Genomic DNA, 7,445 nt, shown 5'->3' on the forward strand with positions numbered 1-7,445 from the left:
CTGGTACTTCTTAATAACAAATTTTAAAGGTACTTCTTAATAATAAACGATTAACAATAAAGTTCTAAAGAAAGTGTGACCTCTAACTACAGTCTCTGTTTAGATTGCTGAAACCAAACTTTAAAATTTTGCAGTATTTTTGAGTAGCAACTGGGACTAAATTTAAAAATCCCTAACTCATATTAATTGCATCCAATGTAATTAACGTTTTTAGGTTAAAATACATACTATTGATAATTTATATTTTTTCTGGTTTGTGTTATATATTAGACAGTTTTATACTACTAATGAAGAATTTCGAATTATTAATATGAACTTAATTGGACTTCCAATTGGACTTCCAAACATTCAACATTTTATAAGTATTAAAGAATGGTAGCAACTCTGTAAAGAAAATATGTTAATATTTAACTTATTTAAAATCTGTATTATGAATTGTGCCTTTAAATAATTAATATTTTAGTAGAACTGTAGCATGATTCTTAGGTAGTTCAAAGCATAGTTTTATATAACCTTATGATGTGCAACAAGGCCAAATGCAAGGTCCTACCCCTGGGTCAGGGCATTTCCCAGTATCAATACAGATTGAGGGATTAATGGATTGAGAGCAGCACTGCAACAAAAAGAGGATAGATTTAGATTAAATAAAAGGAAGAAATTTTTTATGATGAGTGTAGTGAGACACTCGGACAGGTTATTCAGAGAAGTGGATACTCCATGATTGGAAGCATTCAATGCCAGGCTGGATGGGCTTTGAGCAACCTGATCTGGTGGGAGGTGCTCCTGTTTAAGGCGGGAGGGTTGAACTTGATGCCTCTGAGCTTTTTGGTTTTTTTAACTTTTGTAGATTTTAGAAGTGGTTGTGTAGTGAATGTAGATTTTAATGTAGCTGTTTCATACCCTTTATCCTGTAGCCTGATGTTTACACATACCCAATTCCATTACCCCATTTCATATCAATCCCTCTAAATTCCATTAGCGTGTTTAGTCTTCTTTTCAAGGTAGAATTGTAGGAAAGCCTGGACCAGAAGATATCACACAGACACAGCAACCTTCAAGCCCAGAACTTTGGAGAAGCTGCAAGGACTGTACGTGCTACAAAGAAGATGAGGATGAGGAAGAAGGAGTTCCACATACCGCCAAACCCAATTTCTGAAGGGGCATGCTGGGGGGCAGAGGGGGACAGAACAGGGAGTGGGAAGATCTGGGATTGGATGGACCTTATTATAAAATCATAGAACCACTCTCTGAGGGGGCGTATTATGTGTATTCCCCTGGCTTGAGACTTCATTAAAGGACCTACTCTCTTTATCTTATCTTATGCACTAAATTGGCCTGGAGTCTTTTTTCTCCACTCTCTCTTAAGGCAAAAAACTAGATGACATTTAGTCCAACCCAAGTCTTTCTATGAATCTATATTATTTAAAATTGTACTTTTTAGGGAGTTTCATATAAAAATAAAGGATCACAGAAGAGTAATTGTTTTATTTGTTTTGCTATTTATAGATTTAAATAACTATCTACCTTTCAGTGCATATTTTGCGTACTTTATTGATTTCCATCATCTGCAAGCAGCAGCTAAGATGTTATTGTGCTACTGCTAGATTCTGAGGTTGCCAAGCTTTTCTGGTTTTCAGAGAGCAAATGGGTTAATATCATCATACTGTTATGAGTAGCTTGAGTCTGCCTATTTTCTACTAGAAAAAGAGATGTGCAGTGCCTTTTTATCTGCTTCTAGCCTGCAGGCTTTTAACTTGAAATCTTTTTCGCCAGTTCTGATTTTTCACTCACTCACTCACTCACTCACTCACTCACTCACTCACTCACTCACTCACTCACTCACTCACTCACTCACCCACTCAGTCTCTTTTCCTCTTTTCCCTTCCCTGGCTCACTCACACTCTTTTTGTTTGCATAATCTGGAAGGCTGTTTTTCTCATTCACTGGAATGTTTGCATCTGAAAGATTTTTCTGTGACTGACAGTGTGTTTGGGTAGTAGGATTTTTTTTGTCTTTTAAAATCTCATGTTTAACTCAATTATATTATGCTGCAGGCATCTTGGAGCATATTAGAGATGTACTAAATAAATAGATCTGTGTAAATTCTTGATGGATTTTATACATACAGATGATATCTCTTTTTTGTCTATCTGTCTATTTATTTCAGCTCACTGAAGACTTATTAAAGATTATTAAGCATTCAGGGATGGCTGAAGTGCCCTAGTAGTCGCAGGAGTGGTACAAGAAGCAGAGGGATACTCAAAGCAGTTAACAAACACTCAAGGCAAATATCTTGAAATGATCAGTCTCTATCTGGGTTTCAAAAACATAAATTACATAAATGTATTCAGGAGCACAAATCTTCTAGAGTAAATGTCAAATAAATTGTAAACCACAGCATCTTTAAAATTAACTAGTGCCAAAAAGCATATGTCAGACACTCGGAAGACCAGGTGATTGCTTTTCAGACATAGGTCTGGGGGAAGGAAAGTGGATCTTTAAATGTCATTTGAGGAGAGGCAGAATGGGAAGGAGGAACTGAGAAAAGACACACATGAACTAGAAGAGTCTGCAGTGTATTTTGAAATCTTGATAGATGTACTTATGATTAAGCTTTTGTTGTGAAAAATATAGATGTCATTGCTGTTTAACGAGTATGAGACAATAAAATGTCATTAACTCAAAAGTAACTGCAATTCTTATAAGACAGCCAAGAGGATAACATAGTCTTGCCTAGTTCCACTAGTATTTATATGTGTAAAGGCAGCAGTCTTAACTTGCTCCTATGGAATGAAATAAATCTAAGTCTAATCCTGTAAATTTACTCTCACTCAATGCCTGCTCATAAAACATTTATTACTATTTAAGTCTGTGATTAAATAGTTTGTTGCACAGTAAAAGAACTCTCTACACTATAAATTGCAAAGCTCTGGAACTACAAAATCTTCTGAGTCCTACCTGACCATCCATAAGCTTTTTAATTAACCAGGGCAACTGTCAAACTGTTGCCTGCCAGAACAGTTGAAAGATTTCCTTAGCAGTATCTTGATCAGTACAAATGTACTAGTTTTGAAGAGGTGTTTGCCTCTGTGGGCTGGCCTAAAAAACAAATGAACCAGCAGCACCAGCAGCTAAGGTGGGGATGGAAGACTGACTGTTCTTCGTGAGGCCAAAGGCAACCCAGTAGCCCGTTTTCAGTAGTTACCAAAAGTGAATGCTCAATAAATAATATAACAATCAGGACGGGTTATACGGTAATTCCTTACCATAGTCTTGCATCCTTGTCTTATTTTTGGTTCAGGGACTCAAGAGTTGGGTGGGGTTTATAATGCACAATTTCTTTTTCTTCAGTGTATCTGTCAGACTGCAAAGGCTACGGAACCTTCAGTTCAGTCTTTGGCTCTCTGCGGAGTCCTAAATTGTAGATTAGCAGAAACAGGGATAGTAAAACAGGGATATACTGCTATCTTATTCTCTAAAGTTCTAGGGAAAGTACAAACCTAGATGTTCTGTAGCAGAGCAGACTTGATTAAGTTCAAGAGATACTCACAAGCTGCAAGGGTGTTCCTGTGTCTTGGAGGTGTGTACTGCTGCAGACTTTTTTCATCTTCAGCACATGACTGAAGATTACAAATAAAGCAAAAAGCCCTTGGTTTAGTTTACTTTAAAGAAGCAACTCCAGAAGCTGCTGTTAGCAACTGCTATCCGCTGAGGAGTGCCAATGGGAAAAAGCTACCCTGTTCCTGTAATTTCAGAGGTCTGTGGAACAGAAGCTGTGTGAAAGTACTGTACTGTCCCAGGGAAAAAGACAGTGACTTTTGCTGAAAAACGCCTTACAGAAAAGGTTGTTTATGGTCCCTAGCATATTCCTCTGTCTTTTCTATACACTCCTGAATCATAACAAATGTTACTGTTATGTAAACCCCACAATATGTCAGCTTACTGATCTTTCTGGCCTTAAAATTCCCTGAGAGCCCACCTCCTTTTCTGAGTTGTTTGCCCTACTTCTTCTGACTGCTGCTCTATGCTTCCCAAATAACTTCTGTACTTTATATCCATTCCACCCCACCACTTCTTAAGTCACAGGAAGGTTTTTAACAGTTTTCTGCTGAAAGACTGGCTCAAATGTCAGCTGAAGTTAAAAAAAAAAAAAGTACATTTGTTAATTCTTCAGTTTCCATGGAACTGAAGAATTCAGACTTTTCTTTCATGTTTTGACAAGCTGTCTTTGTACTGAGAGACCATAGAGATCGCCAGTGGGTTTTATGCTGAAACCTTTTGTGATATCAGCTGCTTTTTAATCAGGAAATGGCAAATACACAGATAGTAGGGTTGCCAGACATAAGGGTCTAGTAGTCTGTCACTTTTCTTCGTACCACAGAATTGGGATAAGAGAAATTTTGGCTGTATGAAAGACGGGAAGACACAATGCTGAAAGCAGGTTGGTAATTTCTCTGTGTGAGTTTTTTCCCCATTGAACAAGCTGCCTGTCTACGTGACCTGGAAGCAAGCGCTTGTTTAAGAATGATGGCAGAAGTGCTGTGAAGTAATCATTTCTGTTATTCTTTAAAAAGTGTCTCTCGGAAGCTTTACTGAGTACATAGGTGCCTGTGCCAGATGGACCAAGATAGTTCTATTAGATATGAATTATTTTACATCTCCTGCCAAGGTACAGAAAAAGCTACTCTGTATTTTGTGCAGGCTACAGAGCTCTTGGGGCTAGCATTGCCCTCCCTCTACTCCATCTTACTTACTGTCTATCTGCACTGTATATCCAAAATATTCTATTAACTGTTAAAAAGTGAAGCTTTTGACAGTGAAAAAAATACTGGATTGATTTGTAGTATTTTTTTTCATTCAGTTATTAAATGCTGCAGAATATACATTCAGCAATGAATCTACTTCACAGAGGTAGTATATGATTAATACAATAAAACCTTTTTCAGACTCTGAGACAGATAATTTAGATGATATGTATTACTACAGTCAGGAGGTTTTATTTGAGTCTTATACATGGTAAAGTAACGCAAGTTAGTTATTTTGAATAGATGGTGGCCTAACTAGATGAAACTGCAAATGGGAATAAAAGAAGAATCCCTTGGGGTAGGTGCTAAATCCATCAGCTTTAGTCTGTCAGACTTTGCATACGTCGTCATCCTTCTTGGGTAGTTGTAAGACAACCAGATAGTAGCTGCCTGAAGACAAAGATGTGTTTTTTCACAGTAACAGTGAGGCAGCTTCTCTTTTCCCAGTTTGTACTGCTGGTTTCAAGAGGAGTCTGGATAGGATCCTTGCATCTGACTAATACAGAAGCACTCAGCATGAAAACAGGGAGATCTGTAGTACTGTATGTAGTAGAGCTTATAGTGAAATCAAAAGTATTCCAAAACAGTTCCTTTGCAGTCATGTGTTCTCCACACTGTGGGTTGTCAGGCATACATTAATCACTTATTGTCTACCTTTGGGAATAATCTCGTTGTTTGTCTCAGTGATGTGTCTGCCTCTGTCTCTTTGGGAAATTTCACTGTGGAGAAAGTCAGATTTATCAGCATTTGGTTTTCATCTAAAACCAGAAGCATTTTTCAGGATTTATGTAAAAGCACTATTTCAAAGGATGGGTAACCTCAGTTTTATTTCTGCTTCTTTTTCTAATCAGATTTTGAAAAGGAAAACAGAGCTATCCATTTAATAGAATGCTTGCTTTTCTGAAACTGATCTTTGCTACAGCAAATTACCAAAGGATACTATTACCTTGGGTACTTATGGATCTATTTCCTCAGCTGGAAATACATTTCCTTATAAATTAGACAATAAGGTATTTTATCAGGGAAATAGACTTCATGTCTGTTTCTGTGTTGCTGTACGTACTGGCATTACACTGTATTTCTTAGGGTGTTTACATAAAGCCTGAAAAGAAAGAAGGGTCTGCTTTACTTTACCCAGGCTGTTATTGCTTAATTTGCAATGGCTTGAATTTTTTTTCAGGTGTGGCAGTTGACCTTTCCTTCTTCTTCCCATTCTTCTTCCCCTTCCCCTTTCTCTTCCTCTTCCTCTTCCCTTTCCCATTTTTCTTTACCTTTTTTCTTTCCCTTTCCTTTTTTTCTTTCCCTTTCTCTTTTTTCTTTCCCTTTGCCTTTTTTCTTATTTTTTTTTCAATAAAATATGGAACTATATTCAAAACTAACTAAATTAAGCAGATCAAGCTCTTTTTCTGATCAGAGTATGTCTATGGCAGATTGTGGTTTTTTTCCCCTTGGCTTTCAATTCAGAAATTAACCCTCATTGTAAAACTTTGTCTATAAGAATGGATTTCACTGTGTACTAAGTTACGTGATTATTTGAGGGGGCTATTACATTTAGATTACTAGTGAACAGATATGTCTGATTCCTTTTAGCTCTATGTGTTGACTGTAGTAAAGCTTACCACTTTTCAAGAGGTAGAATATTCTTTCCCAGTTTACCTTTTTGTTTAAATGTTATCCAGTGTTTAGAACTGCACACATACCCTTTTATTTGGATAAGAACCTGGTAATAAATGATAAAATAATAATAGTATTATTATGATAATTATGATTATTAGCCATAGCAGATCAGTGGAGAGAATCTGTGAGGTTGTTGTCAAAGAGCTCACAGCAATGCATTATAGCTGTTGTTTCCTGATGTTGACTCTGAGACAGCACATTTCTAGCACGTCAGAAGTACTGGGATTTGCTTATATTGACACAATAAATTTCTGATTCCTATATTTAGTTATAAAAAGCTATTTTTTTAACACAGTATCACAGTTTCTCCTGAAATAGCTGGTAATGGAGTCTTTCAGTCACTTTTTACAGAAATGAACTGAAAATCTCAAAGGAAGAAGGGGAACAAGGAGAGAAGAGGAAAAATGGTGAGGAAATTGCTATGGTTAGTTTAAAGGGGAGACTCTGTTACATTTCCAGCTCAGCATGCTCATCAGTACTGGTGGAGAATGTGCAGTATATGTTAAACAATTCTTTTTTGCTCTGTAAAAATAGGCATGATTCCCTGTAGTGCACAAGAAAAACAATTCCACTATCATAATCTGCAGAAACAGTTCTACCAGATGCCTCTGTTTTTATAAAAAATTCCATCTATCTAACACTCCTGACTTTCTAGGAGTTGATACATCTTTTTTATTAGTTTCTTTTTTAGAAATTGATCAAAAGCAAAGACCCTTCTCAGCTATAAACCTCTAAATATTTTTAGAGGTTTAAAGTAACTACTTTATTCTGTAGCCTTCCTAGACTATGGTTTCTGATAGCAACAAAGAGCATGAAGTTTGGGATTCACATCCTTTTGTTTTCCGCATATTTCAACCTTTGATTTAGGACATCCCTTCTTGCTTCATCAGTAATGTAAAACACCTCATGAATCAAAGGCAACAAACAGAATTTCAGAAAGAATTTCAACCCCTTTTCTTCTAG

Source organism: Pipra filicauda, unplaced genomic scaffold, assembly GCF_003945595.2.
Source record: "Pipra filicauda isolate LSUMZ 115617 unplaced genomic scaffold, ASM394559v2 scaffold224_size1409572_pilon, whole genome shotgun sequence".
NCBI lineage: Eukaryota > Metazoa > Chordata > Aves > Passeriformes > Pipridae > Pipra > Pipra filicauda.